This window comes from Microcaecilia unicolor, chromosome 2 (genome assembly GCF_901765095.1).
Source record: "Microcaecilia unicolor chromosome 2, aMicUni1.1, whole genome shotgun sequence".
In the NCBI taxonomy this organism is placed as follows: domain Eukaryota; kingdom Metazoa; phylum Chordata; class Amphibia; order Gymnophiona; family Siphonopidae; genus Microcaecilia; species Microcaecilia unicolor.
Window position 1 is genome coordinate 317,187,401 of NC_044032.1, and position 25,968 is coordinate 317,213,368.

Sequence of the window (25,968 nt, forward strand, 5' to 3'; positions counted from 1 at the left end):
TGGATAATTTGGCAGGACAGCCGATCTCTGAAAGCCTTCAGTGCGTTCCAGATCGCTCGGAGCTCCAGGAGGTTGATCTGCAGATCCTTTTCCTGGAGGGACCACAGACCCTGGGTGTGAAGCCCATCGACATGGGCTCCCCACCCCAGGCGGGATGCATCCGTCGTCAGCACTTTCGTGGGCTGCGGAATTTGGAATGGACGTCCCAGGGTCAAATTGGTCCGTATGGTCCACCAGAGCAGTGAAGTGCGGCAACTGGTGGAGAGGCGGATGACATCCTCTAGATTCCCGGTGGCTTGGAACCACTGGGAAGCTAGGGTCCATTGAGCAGATCTCATGTGAAGACGAGCCATGGGAGTCACATGAACTGTGGAGGCCATATGACCCAGAAGTCTCAACATCTGCCGAGCTGTGATCTGCTGAGACGCTCTGGTCTGCGAAGCCAGGGCCAAGAGATTGGTGGCCCTCGCTTCGGGAAGGTAGGCCTGAACCGTCTGGGAATTCAGCAGCGCTCCTATGAATTCCAGAGACTGAGTTGGCTGGAGATGGGACTTTGGGTAATTTATCACAAACCCCAGCAGCTCCAGAAGTTGAATAGTGCACTGCATGGACCGGAGGGCTCCTGCCTTCGAGGTGTTCTTGACCAGCCAATCGTCGAGATATGGGAACACGTGCACTCCCAGCTTGCGTAGGTAGGCCGCTACCACCACGAGGCACTTTGTAAACACTCGTGGGGCAGAGGCGAGCCCAAAGGGCAGCACACAATACTGAAAGTGCCGTGCGCCCAGGCGGAATCTGAGATACTGTCTGTGAGCTGGCAGTATCGGGATGTGAGTGTATGCGTCCTTTAAATCCAGGGAACATAGCCAATCGTTTTTCTGAATCATTGGCAGAAGGGTGCCCAAGGAAAGCATCCTGAACTTTTCTTTGACCAGGAATTTGTTCAGGCCTCTCAGGTCTAGGATGGGACGCATCCCCCCTGTTTTCTTTTCCACAAGGAAGTACCTGGAATAGAATCCCTGCCCTTCCTGCCCGGGTGGTACGGGCTCGACCGCATTGGCGCTGAGAAGGGCGGAGAGTTCCTCTGCAAGTACCTGCTTGTGATGGGAGCTGAAAGACTGAGCTCCCGGAGGACAATTTGGAGGCAGGGAGGTCAAATTCAGGGCGTATCCGCACCGCACTATTTGGAGAACCCACTGGTCGGAGGTTATGAGAGGCCACCTTTGGTGAAAGAATTTTAACCTCCCTCCGACCGGCAGGTCGTCCGGTACGGACACTTGTAGGGCGGCTATGTTCCCGTGGATCCAGTCAAAAGCCCGTCCCCGGCTTTTGCTGTGGAGGCGCAGGGGGCTGCTTAGGCGCACGCTGTTGACGGGAACGAGCGCGCTGGGGCTGTCCCTGTGCCTGACGAGGCCTTCGGGCCGGCTGGTTGTACCTACGCTTCGCAAAAGAATAGGGTGCAGCCTGCCGAGCCCGGGAAAAACGCCCGCCCGGGGGGGCGGGTGCTGAAGGCGCCCGGTGGGAGAGCTTGTCGAGAGCGGTTTCCCGCTGATGCAGTTGGTCAACCATCTGCTCGACCTTCTCGCCAAAAATATTATCCCCCCGGCAAGGGACGTCAGCCAGTCTCTGCTGGGTGCGGTTGTCCAGGTCAGAGGCACGCAGCCATGAGAGCCTGCGCATCACTATACCTTGGGCCGCAGCACGAGATGCCACGTCACAGGTGTCAAAAATCCCCCTGGACAGGAACTTTCTGCACGCCTTCAGCTGCCTGACCACCTCCTGATATGGCCTGGACTGCTCCGGCGGGAGCTTATCGACCAGGTCCGCCAGCTGTTGCACATTGGTCCGCATGTGGATGCTCATATAGAGCAGGTAGGATTGGATGCGGGTCACGAGCATGGAGGATTGGTAGGCCTTCCTCCCAAATGAGTCCAGAGTGCGAGACTCCCGCCCCGGGGGCGCCGAGGCGGTATCCCTCGAACTCCGTGCCCTCTTGAGAGCAGAATCCACGACCGCTGAGTCATGGGGCAACTGGGGCCGCATGAGCTCTGGGTCAGAGTGGATCCTGTACTGGGACTCTGCTTTCTTGGGAATGGTGGGGTTAGTTAGTGGTCGCACTCAGTTCCGAAGCAGCGTCTCCTTCAGGACATTGTGCAGCGGTACCGTGGAGGACTCTCTAGGTGGTGATGGATAGTCGAGGACCTCGAGCATCTCGGCCCTCGGCTCTTCCTCAGAGACCACGGGAAAGGGAATGCTTATAGACATATCCCGCACAAAGGAGGCAAAGGAGAGACTCTCAGGAGGTGAGAGCTTCCTCTCCGGTGACGGCGTGGGGTCCGAGGGAAGGCCCGTAGACTCCTCTGAGGAGAAATATCTCGGGTCTTCCTCTTCTCCCCACGAGTCCTTATCCTCGGTATCGGACATTAGCTCATGTAGCTGAGTCCGGTACCGGGCCCGGCTCGACGTCGAGGCACCGAGGTCTCGGTGTCGTCGAGCGGTGGACTCCCGCGCCGGTGGGGACGGAGCTCCCTCCATCGACGTCGACGTGGACTCCACCTGCAGTGGCGGTCGAGACCGGCACCGCAAGCGGCGGCGGTGTCGACAGCCCCGGCGCCGGGCTAGAGCTCGCCGGCGCCACAGTCATCGGCGCCGGGGGCGCAAGCAGCCCCGACGCCGGCACAGCCTGGCGCATCAGCCCTTCCAGGATCCCCGGAAGGATGGCTCTGAGGCACTCGTCCAGGCCCGCTGCCGGGAAAGGCGGTGGGGCCGGTAAGGGTGTCGGTGCCAGAAGCTGCTGGGGGCCAGGAGACGGCACCGAGGTGCCGGAACCCCGACGCGTCGGTACCTCCACCACCGACGGAGATCTCTCCTCTCTGCGATGACGCTTCGGCGTCGACTCCCCTTCAGGGTGCACCGAGGGCTCCCGGTGACGGCGCTTCTTATCTTTTTTCCGGTGCACGTCACCGGCGCCGGAGGGCATGGAGGAGGAGGAGGTCGATCCCCCTCGGTCTCGAGGTACCGGGTCCGACAGGGTTCGGTCCCGTGGCTCACGAGCTGAGGGAGTGACCGGGGCCGACAGCCCACGCGGCCTCTCAACCCCACTCTCACCGGCGGGCTGACGGGACCTGTTCTCCTGGGGTCGCTGCCATCGGTGCCGATGTCTCGGGCATCGATACCGGTACCGAAGATCCGGCCTTCGATACCGATGCCGTCGAGGTCGACGTCGAGGGGCCGGCGCAAGTTCCAAAAAGACGGTCCCGCAGAACTTGCCTCGCAACCTGAGTCCGTTTCCGGAGACCGAGACACAGCGCGCACGACTTGAGATTGTGCTCCGGCCCGAGGCACTGGAGGCACCAAGCGTGGGTGTCGGTCTGCGAGATCGGCCGGCCGCAGCGACCACACTTTTTAAATCCACTCGGGACCTTCGAGGACATCGACGGAAAAATCGCGTCGGCGAAGTCAAAGTCAGCAATGGTGGCTAAAATCACACCACGAAAAAACTAGCCGACCGAGCGGCCACTAGGCCGCAACGAGGCGTCCCCGCTGGAAGCGAGGGAAAAGGGGAGCGCGTGCTCCACACGCGCGAAAATCTCTTTTTTTTTTTTTTTTTTTAACAATACGAAGAAAGAAAGAAAGAGGAACCGAACGGGTCAAAGCAACGATCCGCGTAAACGCGGTCGAAAAATCCGGCGGCTGAACGGAGAGAGAGGCAATTGCACAACTCTCTCCAGTCGCGGAAAAAAAGTAACTGGCGGGAGCGGTCGCGCACGGGCGGGAAGACGGCCGCGCATGCGCGGTGGGCGTGCCCTGCGTGCCGACCGTCCCGCGAAGCTTCTTCCGGTTGGTGGGGGCTGCCGCGGACGTCAACCCAGTCGTGAGAACAAGCAGCCTGCTTGTCCTCGGAGAATACTTATGTACTCCCAGCACAGTTTGGACACATCTGCCAATAAGAGTTGCTTGAATTTGAGAAATTCCTTTTGCCAGATCGGAATGATTCATCCATCACGATAGCAAGCTCGTAGAGGACTAGTGAATGATACCATTTCCTGGAGATTTTAGACGTGCCATTGGTGTGAAATCAACAGTCAATGCCCCATGACCCATCATCATCATCTGTCTAGCCGATACTTGCCGACTCTCCTGAATTTTCTTAACAATGGATATGAAGGGGGAAATTAGGGCTATACCGAATATTCATATTTAATTCGATTTGGCCCCAAATGCATTATTTGTACTCTGCCAAATACCGATTTAAATTCAAATACAAATAATCCAGGGCTCTACAGTGCTAAATCCTACTGAAATAAACACTTGATCTCTGATTTCTTTTATTATTTGTTATAATAAAGCTCAGTATTAGTGTTCAGTCGAATAATATTTTTCATTATTCGTATTTGACCAAATAGTAAAATATGCTATTAGATATAGCTCTAGGGGAAATCCTTTGCTGTGGAAGAAAGGCAGTTACTTAAGTTGTGTCTAGCAAGGCTCCTATGAATTTCAAATTATGTTTTGGGCATCTCCAACTCCTGAACCGACGTTTCTGTCCCTTCTCAAGTTGAAGGCTTTACTAGTTAATCATCAAAATAGGGAAACAAGTGCACCCCAAGTCAGTGTAAATATGACGTTATGAGTCCTAACACTGTTTAAACACCTGAGGTGCTGACACAGGGCCAAACAGCAGAATGCAGAATTGGTAGTACTGTTTTCCTATGACAGAGGCTTTTGGGCCCTGTCTGGGACGAGAGTGAGATCCCTGGGAGAAGTGAGAGGACATAAGATACCTCAGCTCTGATACCTCCTAGAAGAGGCCAGGCTGGAAGTGGGCCTGGAGAGAGTGCCACTGTTTTTCTTAATGTGTGGCAGCCTCCTGAACCTTATCTCCAAAGAGATACTCTCTACAGCATGGCACATCTGAGTTTTTGCTCCATGTCTAGTCTCAGGTTTGAGGACCTCAGCTAGGCAAGTCTGTGAGCACCAATAATCACAGCAGAAAATCTCATCATATCAAAAATATAGGTCATATGGACCACGTATTTTCCATAGCCCCTCCCTTTGATTACAAGCAATCAGAGTTCCTTGGCCGTCTTCCTAAAAAGAGTGACACAACAGCGCATACAATGTTCCTTATGCAGGATATGAACATAGATTCTGAAACAGTCTTTTCCCAAAAGTTTCCAATGTCTGAGCTTCCCTCCCAGGGGAAACCAAAAAGAAATTTGGCTGGTGAAGACTGAGTTTTTACCTGTTTCACATTACTGTCCACGGGGAGAGGCCACCAGTTACATTGAGACACCAAGGATTCTCAGTGTGTTCCCCCAAAACACTTGAAACTGACCTGGTGCACACAACCTCGACTCCAAGCCCCTTCAAGGCAAAGCATGGGTCTCTAATATCATCTGGACCACATCTGCCCTCAAAATTATGTTGAAACTGCAGAATTGCGTCAAGTGAAGTGCTCTATCTACACCTCAAATTTCTTCATGAGCTGCTCTTTGAAGGGCATTAACAGCATTGGTATCACAGTAGCAGTGATCACGTACTCTCGAGTTCCTGGGGTATACTGAACTGGGGTCTTGGCTCTTTGAAAGGCTGTCATACCATCTCCAATGGCACTGAGGATAAGTGGTCCTCACATTTACGGTGCTTCAAAGACACTGGCAATGTCTGTGCTCTTGGTGCTATGTTTTGACAGGGAGTGATGCCAAAATGTCTCAGCCTCTACCCGTGCTCTCTCAGCACTGACGAAGACTAGGACTAATCATTCCTCTTCTTCAGACAAGAACCAGAAAATGACCACTCTCTGTAGACTCTACTAATGCTCGATGTTAAAGGTTATCAAGACACTCTCAATGTCAATGCAGCTCCTGGAGCAATACTAACATCAATGGAACAAACTTATTGAATAAATGCTTCTGGATGGCCTTCTCTGCCAAGAATCTCTCTCTTTGACATCTGTGAACAATGAGATGGATCATGGACAAGTCCCAGATATTGTGTTAAAAACAGCTGCAATGAAATCAAACAACTCAATGGTGAGAGAGAGAGAGAGGCACATATGTACCTGTGTGCTCAGGAGGAGGCAGTGTGGACCTGCTGAACTGCTATCTCCAACAGGTGGAGAAACATCAACTTCCCTTTAAAATCAAGGTCAAACTGCAGCATGAGGCTGTAAGAGAAGGAGTGTGCCAGGCCCCTTTGGAGAGCATTGGAGGTGGATTGTTTACTTTGGCTGCAAATCTGCATCAACAGGTGAATCCGTTTACTCCTTTATATTATGGGGAAGCGTAAATTCAAAATGAAACCTCCTACTTCTATGTCAGACGACAAAGGCCCTAAGAGTTATATCATATACATGCATGCCAAAATTATTTAAATACACATTTTATATAGCATATATTTTACAGGTAGACATGCACATGGGAAGAATGTAGACTGGACTCAAACGCATAACTTATAGGCTTGCTGTAAGCTTTGCATATTACCTCTGGCACTTACGTGCACACACTTATGCCATAGTGCTTCAACTTAAATTATAGATATATAAAGTAAAATAGAAACCTATATTCCTTTAGGGTAGGCTCCTACCAGGCGCCCAGGTATAGAATTGCCCCTATTATGTTCAACTCTTCATTTACTGCCATATATTTGAACTTTCTCATTTTTTAAAGATAAGATTTTAAAATGTTTTATCTGAATTTACAAATTGTATAGCAGTCAACAGGGAGTAATTTGGAATCATTTTTCTCAGTCTGTTGTTTATATAAATACTCCTGGGATACATCAGCTTTAGTCATTACTTCTCTGTCATGCATCGTCCATATATATAGTAACATAGAAAATGACAGCAGATAAAGACCTGAACGGTCCATCCAATCTGCCCAACAAGATAAAAGCGAAGATACTTATCTGTAGCAGGTATTCTCTGAAGACAGAAGGCCAATTATTCTCACACGTGGGTCGAAGTCCGCGTCGGCCCACGAACCGGCATTTTGCCATAGCAAAGACAAAAAAAACTTTGCTAGAGTTTTCAGGCGCACACACGCGAACTGACTTCCTGCCCGCCGCGCAAGCGCGTACCTCAGTTAAGTCTAAAAGTAAAACAAACAACAAATAACTACTCCAAGGGAAGGTGGGTGGGTTTGTGAGAATAATCAGTCTGCTGTCCTTGGAGAATACCTGCTACAGGTAAGTATCTTCGCTTTCTCAGAGGACAAGCAGGCTGCATTATTCTCACACGTGGGGTATCCCTAGCATCCAGGCTCACGATGGTCAATTGGGCTTTGCAAAGGCGAGGACATTAACAAGATTGACATGAAACTATATACAGCTAGGTGAAAGTGCTGCCTGGAACAGAATAAAAATGGGCCTGGGGGGGGGGGGGGGGGGGTGGAGATGGATTCTAAACCCCAAATAGATTCTGCAACACTGACTGCCCGAACCGTCGGGTATCCTGTTCCAGACAGTAATGTGAATGAATGTGTGGACTGAAGACCATGTTGCAGGCTTTGCAAATCTCTTCAATGGAGGCTGATTATGAGCCATGACATGGCCCTCAAAAGCCAGTCCAGCTTCGGCATAAGTGAAGGATATGCAATCTGCTAGTCAATTGGAGATTGTGCGTTTTCCAATGGCGACTCCTCTCCTGTTGGGACCAAAAGCAACAAACAACTGGGCGGACTGTCTGAAGGGCTTTGTCCGCTCCACGTAAAAGGCCAATGCTCTCTTGCAGTCCAAGGTGTGCAAGCTGCTTTCACCAGGGTGGGCAAGAGGACGGGGAAAAAATGTTGGAAAGACAATCATCTGGTTCACATGGAACTCGGACACAACCTTTGTTAGGAACTTAGGGTGCGTGCGGAGGACTACTCTGTTGTGATGAAACACAGTATAATGTGCATAATGTGAATCTCACTGACTCTACGAGCTGAAGTAACAGCCACCAAGAAAATGACCTTAAATGTCAAGTACTTTAGATGGCAGAAATTCAGTGGCTCAAAAGGAGCTTTCATCAGCTGGGTGAGAACGACATTAAGATCCAATGACACTGGTGGAGGTTTGACAGGGGGCTTTGACAAAAGCAAACCTCTCTTGAAGTGAACAACTAAAGGCTGTCCAGAGATAGGTTTACCTTCTACGCGCCAATGATAAGCACTAATTGCACTGACGTGAACCCTTACGGAGTTGGTGTTGAGACAAGACTCTGACAAGTGTAAATGTTATTTAAGCAGGGCCTGTGTAGGACAAGAAAGAGGATCTAGGGTCCTGCTATCACACCGAATGGCAAACCTCCTCCATTTGAAAGAGTAACACCTCATTGAGGAATCTTTCCTAAAAGCAAGCAAGACCCGGGAGACACGCTCTGAAAGACCCAGGGAGGCGAATTCTAAATTCTCAACATGCAGGCCGTGAGAGCCAGAGACTGGAGGTTGGGCTGTAGAAGCGACCCCTCGTTCTGAGTGATGAGGATTGGAAAACACTCCAATCTCCACGGTTCTTCGGAGGACAACTCCAGAAGAAGAGGGAACCAAATTCACGCAGTCAGAAGGATGCGATCAGGATCATGGCTCCGCTGTCTTGCTTGAGTTTCAGCAAAGTCTTCCCCACTAGAGGTATGGGAGGATACGCATACAAAAGGCCTGTTCCCCAATGTAAGAGAAAGGCATCTGAACCTAGTCTGTAGTGGGCCTGAAGTCTGGAAAAAAAACTGAGGGACCTTGTGATTGATTTGAGTGGGAAAAAGATCCACTGAGGGGGTGCCCAATGCTCAGAAGATCTTACAAGCTACGCCCATATTCAGCGACCAGTCGTGAGGTTGTATTATCTTGCTCAGCCTGTTGGCCAGACTGTTGTTTACACCTACCAGATAAGTGGCTTGGAGAAACATGCCCTGATGGCGTGCCCAAAGCCACATCTGGACAGCTTACAGAAACAAAGGGCGAGATCCGGTGCCCCCTGCTTGTTGGTATAGTACATCGCAACCTGATTGTCTGTTTGAATCGAGATGATTTAGTTGGACAGCCAATCTCTGAAAGTCTTCTGAGCATTCCAGATTGCTCGTAGTTCCAGGAGGTTGATCTGAACACTTGTTTCCTGGAAGGACCAGGCTCCCTGAGTGTGAAGCCCATCTACATGAGCTCCCCAATCCAGGAGGGATGCATCCGTCATCAGCACTTTTTGTTGATGAGGAATTTGGAATGATTGTTCCATGGTCAAATTGGATCAGATTGTGCACCACTGAAGAGAATTCTGAAAGTCAGTGGACAGTTGGATCACATCTTGTAGATCCCCTGCAGCTTGATACCACTGGGAAGCTAGAGTCCATTGAGCTGATCTCATATGTAGACGTGTCATGGGTGTTACATGAACTGTGGAGGCCATGTGACCCAAAAGTCTCAACATCTGCTGAACTGTAACCTGCTGAGATGCTCGAACTGTGGACACCAGGGACAGGAGGTTGTCTGCTCTTGTCTCGGGGAGATAAGGCCAAGCTGTCTTTGTGTCCAGTAGTGCTCCAATGAACTCCAATTTCTGAACAGGAGTGAGATGGGACTTTGAGTAATTTATTGCGAACCCCAGTAGCTCTAGCACTTGAATAGTCATCCGCATGGACTCCAGAGCACCATCCACCAAGGTGCTCTTTACAAGCCAATCGTCGAGATAAGGAAACACAAGCACTCCCAGTCTGCGTAGCGATGCTGCGACTACTGCTAGACACTTTGTAAACACTCTGGGAGCAGACGCCAGACCAAAAAACAGTACACGGTACTGAATGTGCTCTGTTCCCAGCTGAAAATCAAAGATATTTCCTGTGAGCTGGAAGTATCGAGAAGTGTGTGTAAGCATTCTTTAAGTCCAGAGAGAATAGCCAATTGTTCTCTTGAATCATGGGAAGAAGAGTGCCCAGGGAAACCATCCTGAACTTTTCTCGGACTAGGAATTTGTTCAAGACCCTTAGGTCTAGGATGGGACACATACCCCCTGTTTTCTTTTCCACAAGGAAGTACCTGGACTAGAATCCCAGCCCTTCTTCCCTTGGTGGAACGGGTTCGACCGCATTGGCCTTTAGAAGGGCGGAGAGTTCCTCTGCAAGTACCTGCTTGTGTTGGGAGCTTTATGACTGAGTTCCCGGTGGACAATTTGGAGGTTTGGATTCCAGATTGAGAATGTATCCCAACCGGACTATTTGAAGAACCCACCTGTCAGAGGTTACGAGAGGCCATCTTAGGTGAAAAAATATTAGCCTCCCCCTGACCGGAAAAGTAATTCGGCACAGACACTTTTAGTGTGGCTATGCTTTGCTGGAGCCAGTCAAAAGCCCATCCCTTGCTTTTGCTGGGGAGCAGCAGGAGCCTTAGGTGCATGCTGTTGACGAGAACGAGTACGCTGGGGCTGGTCAGGATGCCAGAGCGTACCTATGCTTAGCGTAGGAATAGGGAGCTCCGTGTGCCCCCCCCCCCCCCAAAAAAACCTCCTAGTTGAGGAGGCTGTAGCAGAAGGAGCCCGGCTATAGCTTCTCTCTCCCGCCGAAGAGAGAAGCTATAGCATCATTGTGCTTCTTGATCTGGTCAACTAGATCTTCCACCTTCTCTCCGAAAAGGTTATCCCTCCGGCAAGGTACATCCGCCATCTTCTGCTGAACTGAATGATCCAGGTCAGAGACATGTAGCCATGACAGTCTGCGCATCGCTATACCCTGATCAGTGATTCTGGCTGCAACATCAAAAGTATTGTAAGCGCCCCTGGCCAGGAATTTACAACACGCCTTCTGCTGCCTGACCACCAGGCAAAAAGGCTCGGCCTGCTCCAGAGGGAGGGCGTTGACCAACGTAGACAGCTGCCTCACAGAGTTCCGCAAGTGAACGCTTGTGAAGAGCTGGTAAGATTGGATATGGCAGCGAGTATAGCGGCCTGGTACGTCTTCCTCCCAAAAGAGTCCATGGTCCTAGCTTCTCTGCCTGGGGGCGCCAAGGCATAGTCCCTAGTACTCTTGGCTCTTTTGAGGGCAGAGTCCACCACCATGGAATTGTGTGGTAACTGAGACCTCATCAACCCAGGTTCACCATGGATTTGATACTGGAAATTATCTTATTCGGGAGCAGAGGAGACAGAGGGAATGACCAGTTTCACATAAGGACTTCCTTGAGTACCTTATACAAAGGAGCCATCACAGCCTCCTTAGGTGGAGAGGGATAATCCAGAACCCTGAGCATCTCAGGCCTGGACTCATCCTCCACCTCTATAGGGAATGGAATAGCAGTACCCATTTCCCGGACAAAAGATGTAAAAGAGAGGCTCTCAGGAGGAGACAGTCTCCTTTCAGGTGGAGGGGAAGGTTCAGATGCAATTCCAAAAGACTTATCAGAGGGAAAGTATCTGGGATCTTCCTCTGACTCCCACAAACACTCGTCTTCAGTATCGGAAAGAACTTCCCATGACTCAGCCTGCCTCAACGCCGAGGAGCAACGTCCTCGATGGCGATGTTGAGAAGCCAACGCCCACATGGACTGCGGTGAAGCTTCCTCCACAGACATCAAAGGGAAGTCGACCTGGGTAGCAGCCGACACCTGTGACGAAAGCGGCACCAAAGACAGGGACCTCACTGGAGACAAAGGGCCAGACGCTGCTGCAGCAGACGGCACAAGCACCCCCCACACCGAAGCAGACTGGCTCTCCAATCCTGCCAGAAGTTCTGGAATCAGGGCCCAGATGCGCTCGTTGAGAGACGCCATTGGAGAAGGGTGCGGGGCAGGTGGAGCAACCGGAGGCAGAATCTGCTGAGGTTCAAAATCAGGTACCGAGCTGCCAAGAGGCCGACCCATCGGCACCTCCTGGATGGAGGGGGAGCAATCCTCTCGATGCCGATGCTTCTCGGGTGCCGAATCCTTCGACGCCCCGGAGCTCCCGGCACTCAGTGCCAACGAGGACGTCAGGTCCGGTGCTGGTCGGTCCCAGGGGGCCTGCATAGCAGGAGGCCTCGAAACAGGTGGAGGCCTCGAAACAGGTGGAGACCCACTCGACACCTCACTACTCCCAGCGTGACTTGGCCTCTCAGCAGTCATTACCTCAATGCTTCCCTCGATGTCAACGCCAACCTCAGTACCGATGTCAAAGGACCGGACCAAACACCAAAATTTCTCGCTTTGGGCTTCTCAAGATACTTGGGTCCACTTCTTCATACGAAGACACAGACCACAAGTAGCTGGGCTGTAGTCGGGCCCAAGGCACTGGATACACCAGGAACAGGTATCAGTACCTGAGATGGTCCAGTTGCACCAAGTACAACGTTTGAAGCCGCTGGGTGTCTTCGAAGACATGGAAGGAAAAATGGCTCTGGCAAAATCAAAAGACTCTGTTGTGCCAATAAAAAGGGCACAAAAAGGAGGAGAAACCCGACCGCGCGGCGTCGAAAAAAAAAAAAAAAAAAAAAAAAACTTATGAGGGGGAAAAAACTAAGGATTTACACAAAAGGAAACGTAAACCTCTTTTTTAAAAAAGAAAACAAACGTACAGGAAAAAACGTGAAAAAAAAATTACTCACAGAAAATTTTTTCCTGGGCCAGTACGAGGAGGTTTGTTTGAGGAACCTGCCACATCTCGTCATGGAAAAAAAGTAACTGAGGTACGCGATCGCGATGCATATGCGCCAGAAGACTAGCAAAGTTTTTTGTCTTTGCTACAGCAAAATGCCGGTTCCTAGGCCGACGCAGACGTCAACCCACATGTGAGAATAATGCCGCCTGCTTGTTCTCTGAAAACTCATTTTACATGGTATGTGATACTTTATATGATACTTAACATTGACATTCGCACATCAGTCAGTCTCTTACCACTCGACTCCTAACATATATTTTAAATAACACCACAACACTTTATTTGGAATAAAATTTGGCTGCAGCTTTATTCACCATATAGCAATATATAAACTCAATTCACAACTTAACCTTTTCCTTGAAAACATCCAAGACTTTTATCACCATGTTAACTTCCCAGAGCGGTTTAAGAGGGATAAGCCATTCGGTAACGAAACTGGCTCTGACTTGCTACACATTACCCCCATTAATCCATGTGACTTACGGTGCCGTCCAGCCACATCTTACTCATGGTGGTTCCGCCCCCGAGTTCTTTCATTCAATATCATTATCAAATATTCACTTAACCACCTCTGGTGCCTCTTTATTCCCATAAAACAGGCCTTTACTTACAAGCTGCTACCGATCTCCCAGACTCTACCTCTACACCCTCCCCACACAGCCCCCTTTGTAATTACCCTTAGCCAACTACACCTCCTACCTTCAAATTGCCACACCTCCCACCAAAAAAACAGGCGGGCTGGGAAGGGTCAGCAACTCACACCCTATCCACCCTTACCCGCTCCTACCCACCCACATAATAATTTTTCCCGATAAAACCCTTTTTCCTTCTCTCCTTCACTTTCTATTTCCTCCAATCATCTTCACCCTCGACTAACCAATCATCTTTCTTCCCCTTGTTGCTATCCTGCCTACCTCACACTTCTCACACTCACCCTTTATTTATTTATTTTATTTATTTATTTATTGCACTTGTATCCCACATTTTTCCACTTTTTTGCAGGCTCAATGTGGCTTAGAAAGAACTGTTATGGCATTGCCATACCAGGGTAAAGAATACAATTGGTGTTACAAAGAAATGAAAGAAGACAAGAGGATCTGGTCAAGCAGTTATAGAGAGATACATTCTGAATAAGTTGGAGAGGTGTTGTGTTATAGTTAGTTAAGGCTTCTCGTGGTAGGCCTTGTTGAAGAGATACTGTAGGTTTTCAGAGATTTGCGGAAGTTAGTTAATTCTCTGATCGTTTTCAAGTGAGTGGGGACTGCATTCCATAATTGCGTACTCATGTAGGAGAAGCTGGTTGCGTGAGCTAGTTTGTATTTCAATCCTTTACAGCTGGGGAAGTGTAGGTTAAGAAAAGTGCAGGACGATCTTTTAGCATTTCTGGGTGGTAGGTCCACGAGGTCCAGCATGTAAGTCGGGGCATCTCCGTAAATGATTTTATGAACAATTGTGCATATCTTGAACGTGATGGGTTCTTTAAGTGGGAGCCAGTGTAGTTTCTTTCTTAAGGGTTTTGCACTTTCATATTTTGGGTGTTTTGGGCTGTTTGAAGTTTCTTGATGGTCTGTTCTTTACATCCAGCGTAGAGTGCATTGTAATAGTCCAGGTGACTTAATACCATTGATTGTACCAGGTTTCGAAAAATGGCCCTTGGGAAGAAAGGTTTTACTCTTTTGAGTTTCCATATGGAGTAGAATATTTTCTTAATTGTATTCTTCGCATGATTTTCAAGTGTGAGATTTCGACCAATGGTAACTCCCAGAATTTTCAGACTGTTTGAGATGGGGAGGGAGAAGTTAGGGGTGCTTATGGAGGTGAAGTTATTTGTGTTGTGAAGTGAGAATGAGACATTGTGTTTTTTCTGCGTTGAGTTTAGTTGACATGTTTGAGATGGGGAGATGCCCAGGTGTGCATGATTTGGAAGCTTTGATTGATTTCATTGGTGATTTCTTTTAGGTCTTGTTTGAACGGGATGTAAATCATGACATCATCTGCATATATGTATGGATTGAGATTTTGATTATCTAATAGTTTGGCTAGGGGTATCACCATTAGGTTAAAGAGGGTTGGTGAGAGGGGGGGATCCTTGGGGAACTCCGCATTCAGGTGTCCATGGGGTTGATGTCTCTGGGTTAGTTGTTACTTGGTATGATCTTGCTGTCAGGAATCCTCTAAACCATTTAAGCACGTTACCTCCAACTCCAAAGTATTCCAGGATGTGTAATAATATTCCATGGTGGACCACGTCGAAGGCACTGGACATGTCAAATTGGAGAAGTATGTTATTGCCAGTTGCAATTGTTTGTTTAAATGTGTTCATTAAAGTTACTAGTACTGTTTCTGTGCTATAGTTCGATCGAAATCCTGATTGAGATTCGTGTAGAATTGAGTGTTTGTTTAGGTGGTTAGTGAGTTGTTTCGTCACTACGCCTTCCACAAGTTTGGTTATCAGTGGGATGGATGCTACTGGGCGATAGTTGGTTAAGTCGTTTGTGCTTTTGTTTGCGTCCTTAGGTAGTGGAGTAAGTAGAATACTTCCTTTAACCTTTGGGAAGAGACCATTTTGTAACATGTAGTTTGTGTCTCGTGAGGTCTGTTATGAATTGTTGAGGGGCAGATCTTATGAGATTACTAGGGCAGATGTCTAATTTGCATTGCGACTTGGCGTATCTTTTGAGTGATTGAGAGATGTTTCCAATCGATAGTGAGTCAAAGTTGCTCCATGATCGGTCTGCTGGATATTCCCCATGTATTGGGTCTAGGCATTCGAGGAGGTTTACATAGTCAATAGTGCTGCTGGGTATCATAGTACGTAGTTTTATAATTTTCTCTTTGAAGTAGGTCGCAAGGTTGTTTGCTGACGTGGTATCTGTATTGTTAGAAGTGACCGGTGTGGTGTTTAGTAGATTAACGAGTTGGAAGAGTTTATGTGTATCCTTGTAGCCTGGTCCAATTTTAGTTTTATAATATGATCTTTTAGTCTGTCTGATGGTGTATTTGTATTTTCTTTGTAGTTGTTTCCATTCGTTGAGTGCAGAGTCGTCTCTTTTCTTATACCAAGCTCGTTCTAATCTTCTGACTTGTGTTTTTAGTTCTTTCAGTTCTTCATTAAACCATGGTATTGAATTTTTTCTATGTGACGTTCTGGTTTGGAGTGGTGCTACGTTGTCTAATATGGTTCTGCATCTGATGTCCCGATTCTGGAGAAAGTGGGGTGATTCTGTTGGTGTTGTCCATTCGCTTTCATAGAGTTGTTGCCAAAAAATTAGTGGGTCTATTTTACCTCTCGTGGTGTAGGTTGATTGTTTTTGTTTGTGTTGTGAATGTTTCGTTCGCCAGTGAAGGGAGAGGTTCACTTTGTAGTGATCGGACCATGGTACGGCTGTCCATTTTGTTTCTTTTATTGTGAGATTTAGTTCCTGTGAGAATTTGTATGTAATTATGTCTAGTGTGTGTCCTTTAATATGGGTGGGTTGCATGTTAGGCCATTGAAGCTCCCATAGTTGAAGGAAGTCTTTGCAATCACTCATGTTCGTTAAGTTAGTCTCCTCAAGGTGGAGGTTGATGTCACCTGCTATAAGAAGGTTTTGAGTAGAGACGCATGTGTTTGATATGAAATCCATAAAGTGTGTTTGGCAATCTTGCCAGTTGCCTGGTGGTCTGTAGAACAGGATAAGGTTTAGGGTTGGGTGGTAGAGGCAATTTCCAGTTGGGGAAGTATGGATTCGGCTGTTGTTGTGACAGTGAATTGGGATTTATAGAGTATAGCTATGCCTCCTCCTCTTTTTCCATTCCTTGTCCAGTGGGTGATTTTGTATCCTGGAGGGCATAGTTCTAAAATTATGGGGTCTTTGAGGTCATGAATCCAGGTTTCGCTTATAAATAGAAAATCGAGATTATCTGTAGTGATCCAGTCGGTTATTGTCATAGTTTTGTTAAATATAGATCTGACATTTATATAACCCATTTGTATTAGTCGGTGGGATTCAGTTAGGGTCGGGAATGCGATGATTTTTATTAGTTGTCTGTCTTCTTGGTTATTGAGTTTGTTGTGTCCCTTCTTTCCTTTCTGTTGGTTGTTTCCGTAATTGGTAGGTTGTCCATTCCATTTTTTAATCTTTTGGTTAGACGTGTTGTGTATGGTTTGTGTGTATGGTTTGTGTATTGTAGGAAGATTATTGTTTGCAAGGGGGGGTGTTAGTGCGTGGTGAATTAGGTACAGACAATAGATGATTAGGAGCAGCTTGTTAGTATTCATGACGACGTTAGTGTGTTTAGTGTTTAGCCGTGCGGTTCAGTATTTTACGGAATGGAGTATGGGAGGTGGTTAATGTCAGCTTAGAAGATTACAGTTCTAGGTTCAGTATAATGCTATGAGATATATTAACAGTTCAGAGTTACAATGATTCAATGATTTTACCCAACATATGTTACCTGGTTGGTTAGTGTCAGCTTTAGCAGATTAAGTTCTAAATTCAGTATAACGCTATGAGATGTCTAAACAGTTCAGTGCTACAATGATACAGTGGTTGTGCCCTGCATTGATTACATAGGATATTGAACTAGACTATTAGGTGCATAAAAAGCATTTTAAAAAATGATTAGAGGTTTGAATTTGTCAAACAGTTCACTGCAGCAATGATTCAGTAATCTAACCTGCATAAATGGCATAGTCTGGTTAAACAGAAAGTTTATGTCTGCCGAGACTGTTCTTGTACTAAAAGTTCTGAAGCTAATGTCGAAGCCCCTTAAATTTACACTCCAGCCCATCCCTATCTATTCGGTTACGATCAGGGCGTAGACCGTAGAAGTCCGCCCAGCACCAGTTTTGCTTCCCAATTACCAGTTGCCACCCAATGTCCGCTAAGATTCCATAGATCTATTCCATCTAAACAGGATTCCTTTGTGTTTATCCCACGCATGTTTGAATTCCAGAAGCGTTTTCATCTCCACCACCTTCCGCAGGAGGGCATTCCATATATCTACCACCATTTCCGTGAAAAAACACTTCCTGACATTACTCCTGAGTCTGCCCCCCTTCAACCTCAATTCATGTCCTCTAGTTCTATCGCCTTCCCGTCTCCGGAAAAGGTTTGTTTGCGGATTAATACTTTTCAAATATTTGAATGTCTATATCATGTCACCCCTGTTTCTCTTTTACACCAAGGTATATATGTTCAGGTCAACAAGTCTATCCTCGTACGGTTTGCAACACAAATCCCATACCATTTTTGTAGCTTTTCTTTGCACTGCTTCCAGTCTTTTTACATCTTTAGCAAGATACGGCCTCCAAAACTGAACACAATACTCCAAGTGGGGCCTCAGCACCTCCTTTCTTCTGCTGGTTATACCCCTCTCAATGCAGCCTAGCATTCTTCTGGCCACGGACGTCACCTTGTCTCATTATTTCTTCACCTTCAGATCCTCTGACACCAACACCCAAATTCTCTCTCCTGAGTCGAGTCTTCTGTGGGGGACCTTTATCAAAGGCTTTGCTGAAATCCAAGTAGATTACATCTAGCGCACATCCTTCATCCAATTCATTAGTCACCCAAAGAAGTCAATTAGATTCATTTGGCAGGAATTTCCTTTGGTAAAGCCATGTTGCCTCGGGTCCTGTAACCCTTTGGCTTCTAGAAAGTTAACTATCCTTTCTTTCAGCAGCAACTCCATTATTTTCCCTACCACTAACGTGAGACTTACAGGTCTGTAGTTTCCCCACTTCTTCCCTGTCTCCACTTTTGTGAAGGGGGACTATATCTTGCAGAACCTCTCCCGTCTCTAAAGATCTATTAAATAAATCTTTAAGAGGTTCCACCAGGACCTCCCTGAACTCCCTCAGTATCCTGGGATGTATCCCATCCGGCCCCATAGCTTTGTCTACCTTCAGATTATTCAGCTGTTTATAAACTCTTTTTCCATAAACGGTGCATTACCCACTCCATTCCCAGATATTCTCTCAGCAGCCAATCATGGTCCTTCACCAGGATTTTCCTCCTAGAACACCAAAGTAATTGTTTAGCACATTTGTTTTATCCTCCTCACTCTTCACATAGCCATTCTCATTATCTTTCAGTCTTGCAATTCCATTTCTTTTTTTCTCCTTTCTCCAATATATCTGAAAAAGGTCATCACCTTTCTTTACATCTTTAGCCATTATTTATTTATTGCATTTGTATCCCACATTTCCCCACCTCTTTGCAGGCTCAATGTGGCTTACAATACATCATGAGTAGTGGAAATATATTAGAAAATAGACATTTAGTGTTACAGAAGGATCTTGGGCAACATGATAATAACAAAACATGGTAGTAGTATAACAAGCAGATATTATAAGACAGTTCTAAATATAAGTAGAGGAGTTGTGTATAATCACATGGGTTGATCTTTGTGGTAAGCTTTGTTAAAGAGATGAGTCTTCAGTAGTTTGCGGAAGTTCGTTAGTTCGTAGGTCGTTCTTAAGTTGCATGGCAGTGCGTTCCATAACTGTGTGCTCAGGTAGGTAAAGTTCGACGCGTGCATTAACTTATATTTCAGACCTTTGCAGTTAGGGAAGTGCAGATCAAGGAATGTGTGGGATGATCTTTTGGCATTCCTGGGTGGTAGGTCTATCAGGTCTGACATGTAAGCTGGTGCATCACCATGAATGATTTTGTGAACTAGGGAGCATATTTTGAACGTGATGCGTTCTTTAAGTGGGAGCCAGTGTAGTTTTTCTCATAGGGGCTTAGCACTTTCATATTTTGTTTTTCTTCTGCTCGCACTTCCGCTAGCCGTATTTCCCTCTTCGCTTCTTTGAGTTTAATTCTATAGTCTTTTCCGTGATCCTCTCGTTGCGTTCTTTTGTATTTCTTGAACAAAGCTTCTTTTGCTTTTATTTTTTTTCAGCTAGTTGTTTGGAGAACCATATAGGCTTCCTGTTTCTCTTGTTTTTGTTTACTTTCCTCGCGTAAAGATCAGTTGCCTTGAGTTTCCAAGATGGCGGACGCAGCTTGATAGCTCTTGTCGAGTCTCTGTGGACCTTTTTCCTTTTTTCGATTAAAAAGCAAAAATTCCTGTTTTGAAATGCCTCACACTAAAAGGAAAGGGGTGGTCAAGAGCTTACCACCCGCAGCGATGACCACTCAATTGGTCCAACTGACCCTAGACGGATTTGCTACAAGCACGCCATGGGTCACAGAGCTGAGGAGCCCCGCTGTGGAAGCGAGCGGAGGAGCGACGACTTCCCTGGGGCAAGATACCATCACTCTCTCCTCGCCTGATTTTGCCCCACCTCTGTGCCCAGCGAGCTACTGGGATGCGGCAGAATCTTCAATAGCGTCTGAAGTTGGTGCTGAAGAATTTTCGGCGGTTGGTGCTGCAGCGGTAGCAAGCGGGGGAGACAATCAACAACACGAGCTGGAAGCTCACACGGAGGTAACCCTAGAGGCCATATGGGCAATGTTAAAAAATTTGAATCAAACAGTTTCAAAGGCTTCAGCGGATATTGCTTCTCCAGTGACTAAGGCAGACTCGCTACAGGACTCTATTGAAAAAAACAAAGCAAGATTCAAGTATACAGAGTGCTCTTTTTCAGCAAGAGATTTCTTCTTTAAAAAACACAACAGTGTCTCTGATTAAGGATAAAACAGTTATTCACAGTAAGATAAATCAGTTGGAGAACTATAACACGAGACTTAACTTGAGAGTATTAAATTTCCCAAAAATGGTGGAACTGAGTGGTTTGGAACTATTTAAAAAGTATCTCTCTGAAGTTCTCAATTGCTCCCCCGAGATGATTCCTCCGATAAATAAAATATATTATCTCCCAATTCCACAGAAGAAGATGGGGGAACAAAGGAGAAAATCAGAGGTGCAGGATTTGCAAGATCATGGATTACAAAATTTGACAGCCTTTTTGGAAACCTCACTGCCTGAAATCCACACTCGTTCAACCTTGTTAGTTTCCTTTGTTTTTGAGCAGGACCTTAATTCAATTATGAGATTATACTTTAAAAATCCTCAAAAGCCCTTTTTGGGAGCCCGAGTGTGGATTAATCCGGATGTTACTAGGTATACCCAGCAAAAAAGGAGAGTTTCTTTTACTGAGAGATGAAGTTAAAGTATTGGGAGCTAGCTTTTTGCTAGCTTACCCATGTAAGCCTGATTAAATATTTGGACAATAAGTATATTTTCTATGAACCTGAACAATTTAAAAGCTTTGTTGAACTAAAGAAGATTGCCAAATGACTTCCAGGGCCAGAGGAAATAGTATAGTATTAATTACCCATGGGGCGGTCCAGGAACTATTGCCTAATAATGATAAATAATTAGTTTGTTCTCCTCAACTTATTTAACTCCCCCTTATTGTAGTTTATTATGGTGGTCTAAGAAAGGGAAATATTTTTTCTGAAATGAGAATTGTATTTGTTTTCTTATTTTCTTCAAGATTGTGAGTTATGCTATCTCTGAGTTACTGTAGCAAGAGAATCTTGCATTTATTTGTGAAATTATAAATAAAATTATTAAAAAAAAGATCAGTTGCCTTATTTATAGCAGCCTTTAGCTTTGACCTCTGATTTTCCACTTCTCCTACACCTTCTCACGCCAACAGCTCCTTCTTCAGGTATTCCCCAGTTTTATCAAAATCAGTACGTCTGAAATCCAGTACTTTTGAGTTTTGTGCGTACACACTTTGCCTATGCCCTTATATCAAACCATATCATATGATGATCACTATTACATAGGTGGGCATCCACCCAGATATTGGAAACACTTCCTCCATTCATGAGCACTAGATCCAGCATTGATCCTTCCCTCGTGGGTTTCGTCACCATTTGTCTGAGCAAGGTACTTTGACAGGCATCCACAATCTCCCTACTTCTTTCCAATTCCGCAGACGGGATGTTCCAATCCATATCAAACAAGTTGAAATCTCCCAACAGTAGCACCTCCCCTTTCATACCAATCTTTCAAATATCTTCTATCAGATCCTTGTCTAGCTTCTCCGTTTGTGCCGGAGGTCTGTAGATAACCCGTGTAGATACAGGTTCTATCTTCTCTTTCCAGGACGATCCATAAAGCTTCTTCCTTTCCCCAGGTTTCCCGCATTTCAGCCGCTCTGATATGTTCTCTCACATACAGCACACCATTCCTCCACCCCTTCGGCCTTCTCTATCCTTCCTAAAAAGATTATAGCCCAGTATAGTCACATCCCATTCATGGGAATCATTGAACCACGTCTCTATAATAGCAACAATATCCAAGTTTTTTTCAAACATCAGGGCTTGCAAGTCTTGAACCTTTTTACTTGGACTACGAGCATTTGTTCTCATTGCTTTCCATGTGCACAGCGAGTTCAGGTGGTTTTCTATATTTAGATGACCTTTCCCTCTGCCATCATGTTTACTCTGGGGGTGACTTTCTGAATTCCATTGTTTCCTTTTGTCATCCTCGCCTTCTAGTTTAAATGTCTAGAAACATACTGTTTCTCCCAAAGGATCCTTTTTCCCATCACAGAAAGATGTAGCCTATCATTACGGTACAGCCTGTTATTTTTCCATGTATTACCTCATGCTCCTATGTATCTAAAACCTTCTTCTTTACACCAAGACTCAAGCCACTTATTGAAATCCACTGTTTTGTGTAGTCTTTCCTCTCCCTTTCCCCTCCTGGGAATCACATCAGAAAAAGCCACAGTCCCTCCCCAAGCTTCTGGAATGCTCTCTGTGCTGTAAACTTGCTATTGTTTATTTATCCACTTCCAATCCTACATGATATACTTATGCACCTTTATTTGCAACAATTCTGAAATTACTATTCCGCTAATATGATTGCCATAATATTCTTATGCACCTTATCTATATCTACATTCTGAAATTCTTATTCTATTAATGTGAATGTCGTTGTAACATTCTGTAAGCCTACTCCTACACGCATACACAACCCTCGACACAGATAACAACAACCCCACAACTCACAAATCACACATCACTTACACACACAATGCCCACCCAAAAAAATAACAAAAACCACGACAAACCTAACACCCATGGACACCAACAGAGGACATCAAAAGAAGACACCAAACCAGCACATCAAGAAAACAGACAATTGATAAAAATCACCACAAACCCGAACCCAAGAAAACAACACCAATTAATACAAATAGGATACACTAACGCCAGATCAATAATCAAAAAAACTACATTGATAGCTGACTGGATAACAGCAGATAATCTTGACTTCCTTCTCATCAATGAAACTTGGATCCATAATTCCAAAGACCTGATAATCATAGAGCTGTGTCCACCTGGATACAAAATCACTCATTGGATAAGAGAAGGAAAAAGAGGCGGAGGTATAGCTATAATTTATAAATCCCAATTCACAGTTACAACAACAGCTGCATCAATCCTCCCCCAACTCGAAACAGCCACAGTCAGAGTCACCCACCCTAACCTACATGATCAACTAAACATAATCCTATTCTACAGACCCCTGGTGAACTGGCAAGACGCACAGATACACTTCACAGACTTCATATCAAATACTTGTCTGTCCTCCCAAAATGTCCTCATAGCAGGAGACATAAACCTCCATCTTGAAGACACCAACTCAAACAACGTACACGAATGCAAGGAATTCCTCCAACTATGGGAGATCCACTGGCCTAACATGCAACCCACCCACAAAAAAGGACATACACTAGACATCATAACTCATAAATTTTCATCAGAAGCGAACCTCATATTCAGGGATACAAAATGGACAATCACACCATGGTCAGATCACTACAAGGCAACCACCTCCCTCCTCTGGAAAACAAAAGAGAAACAACAAAAACAAGAAAAGAAAACCTATACTACGAGAGGCAAAATAGACCCTCTAACATTCTGGCAACAAATATATACCGAGGAATGGACCACAACTACAGAATCACCCCAATTTCTACAAGAATGGGACAACAGATGCAGAACAGTGCTAGACAAAATAGAACCGCTCCAAACGAGAACCTCACACAGAACAACTCAATCCCATGGTTTAAAGAACTAAAAACACAGGTCAGAAGACTAGAAAGGGCATGGAGCAAAAAAAAAAAAAAGATGATCACACACTCAAAGAGTGGAAACAGACCACAAAGAAAATACAAATACAAAATCAGACATACCAAAAGAATGCACTACAAAACTATAATAGGACCAAACTACAAGGACACGCACAAACTCTTTTCACTTGTAAACAACCTCCTAAACACCACACGGGTCACCTCGAATAGCACAGATACCCCATCGGCCACCAACTTAGCAAAATATTTCAATGAAAAAATCACAAAGCTCCAAGCAATACCATTGAGTATACAAGCATCCTTGAATGCTTAGACCCAAATCCTGGGGAATACCCAGCTGATCGATCATGGACCAATTTTGACCCATTTCAATAAATGAACTCACACACTGACTCAGTAAATATGCCAAACCTCAATGCAAACTTGACATTTGCCCTACCAGCCTAATAAGATCCGCACCCAAACAATTCAAACAAGACCTCACGAACCAAGTAAACTATAGACTCATAAATGGACTCTTCCCCACGGAAAATGGAAATATCCTACTCACTCCACTGCCTAAAGATGCCAAGAAAAGCACAATGGACTTAACCAACTACCGACCAGTCGCTTCTATCCCACTCACAACAAAATTGATGGAAGGCATAGTGACAAAACAACTCATGGAATACCTGACCAAACACTCAATTCTATACGAGTCTCAATCAGGATTTCGATCAAATCATAGTACTGAAACTGTACTAGTGTCGGCAATGAACACATTCAAAAAAACAATCACAACCGGCAAGAACATACTCATACTACAATTCGACATGTCTAGTGCCTTCGACATGGTGGATCATGAAATACTATTACACCTACTAGAGTACTTCATAATCGGAGGCCCAGTTCTCAAATGGTTTGAAGGATTCCTCACCACTAGATCCTACCAAGCAATAATGAGCACGGACAGATCGCCACCTTGGAGACCAGAATGCAGAGTTCCTCAAGGATCCCCCCCTCTCACCAACTATCTTCAACCTAATGATGATACCATTAGCCAAACTCCTAGCCAATCAAAACCTTAACCCTTACATATATGCCGATGACGTTACGATCCATATCCCGTTCAAAAGTGACTTAAACGAAATAACAAACGAGATCAACCAGAGCTTCCAGACCATGCACTCTTGGGCGGACTCATTCAAGTTAAAACTCAATGCAGAAAAAACTCAGTGTCTAGTTCTCACCTCCCAGTACAATACAAACAAATACCCCACAATAACCACACCCTACTGCACACTTCCTATCTCAGAAAATCTGAAAATCCTTGGAGTCACTATTGATCGAAACCTCACTCTCGACACCCACGCGAAGAACACGACGAAACAAATGTTCCAATCGATGTGGAAACTCAAAAGAATAAAACCTTTTTTCCCAAGAAACATCTTCCGCACCCTAGTACAGTCATTGGTATTAAGCCACTTGGACTACTGTAACGCTCTGTACGCAGGCTGCAAAGAACAGGCCATCAAAAAACTCCAAACATCCCAGAACACCGCAGCCAGACTCATTTTTGGAACATCTAAATACGAAAGTGCGAAACCCCTCAGAGAGAAACTGCACTGGCTCCCGCTCAAGGAACGAATTGAGTTCAAGATCTGCACGACTGTACACAAAATCATTCACGCAGATGCCCCACTCTATATGTTAAACTTAGTGGACTTACGCCGCCCAGGAATGCCAAAAGATCGGCCTGCAAATTCCTCAACCTGAACTTTCCCAGCTGTAAAGGAATGAAATACAAACAGGCTTATGCTACTACCTTTGCGTACAAACGTACACAGTTTTCGAATGCACTACCCATGGCCCTAAAAACCATGACCAATCTAACCAGCTTTCGCAAAGCTTTGAAAACACATCTCTTCAACAGAGCCTACAAAAGTCACCCTCAATGAAACAAATCATTCCTTAAACCACCCAAGTACACCAAAACACCTCTCACACGACCTTACCTAACACCTTCTATCTAAATTCCTCTTTCATCTCAGCTTATGATCGACTGTTTTCTTAAATCATGTAATGACGTTCTCATTTCCAAACTCTGTAAGCCACATTGAGCCTGCAAAAAGGTAGGAAATGTGGGGTACAAATACAATAAATAAATAAATAAAATGTTTTGGACTTTTTTAGGATCTTGCCAGGTATTTGTGTCCTGGATTGGCCACTGATGGAAACGGGATGCTGGGCTTGATGGACCTTTGGTCTGTCGCAGTATGGCAATACTTATGTACTTATCTAATTTTGTACCTGAAGCACTGGAGGATTGCCTCTAAGGCAGTAAGTAT

General features: G+C 45.8%; 1 protein-coding gene across 4 annotated transcripts in view; it reads right to left on the bottom strand.

The window, feature by feature from the left end:
* SLC44A1 (solute carrier family 44 member 1) overlaps positions 1-25,968 on the bottom strand; it is an 851,962-nt gene that overhangs the window by 518,242 nt on the left and 307,752 nt on the right. The window lies entirely within an intron of this gene.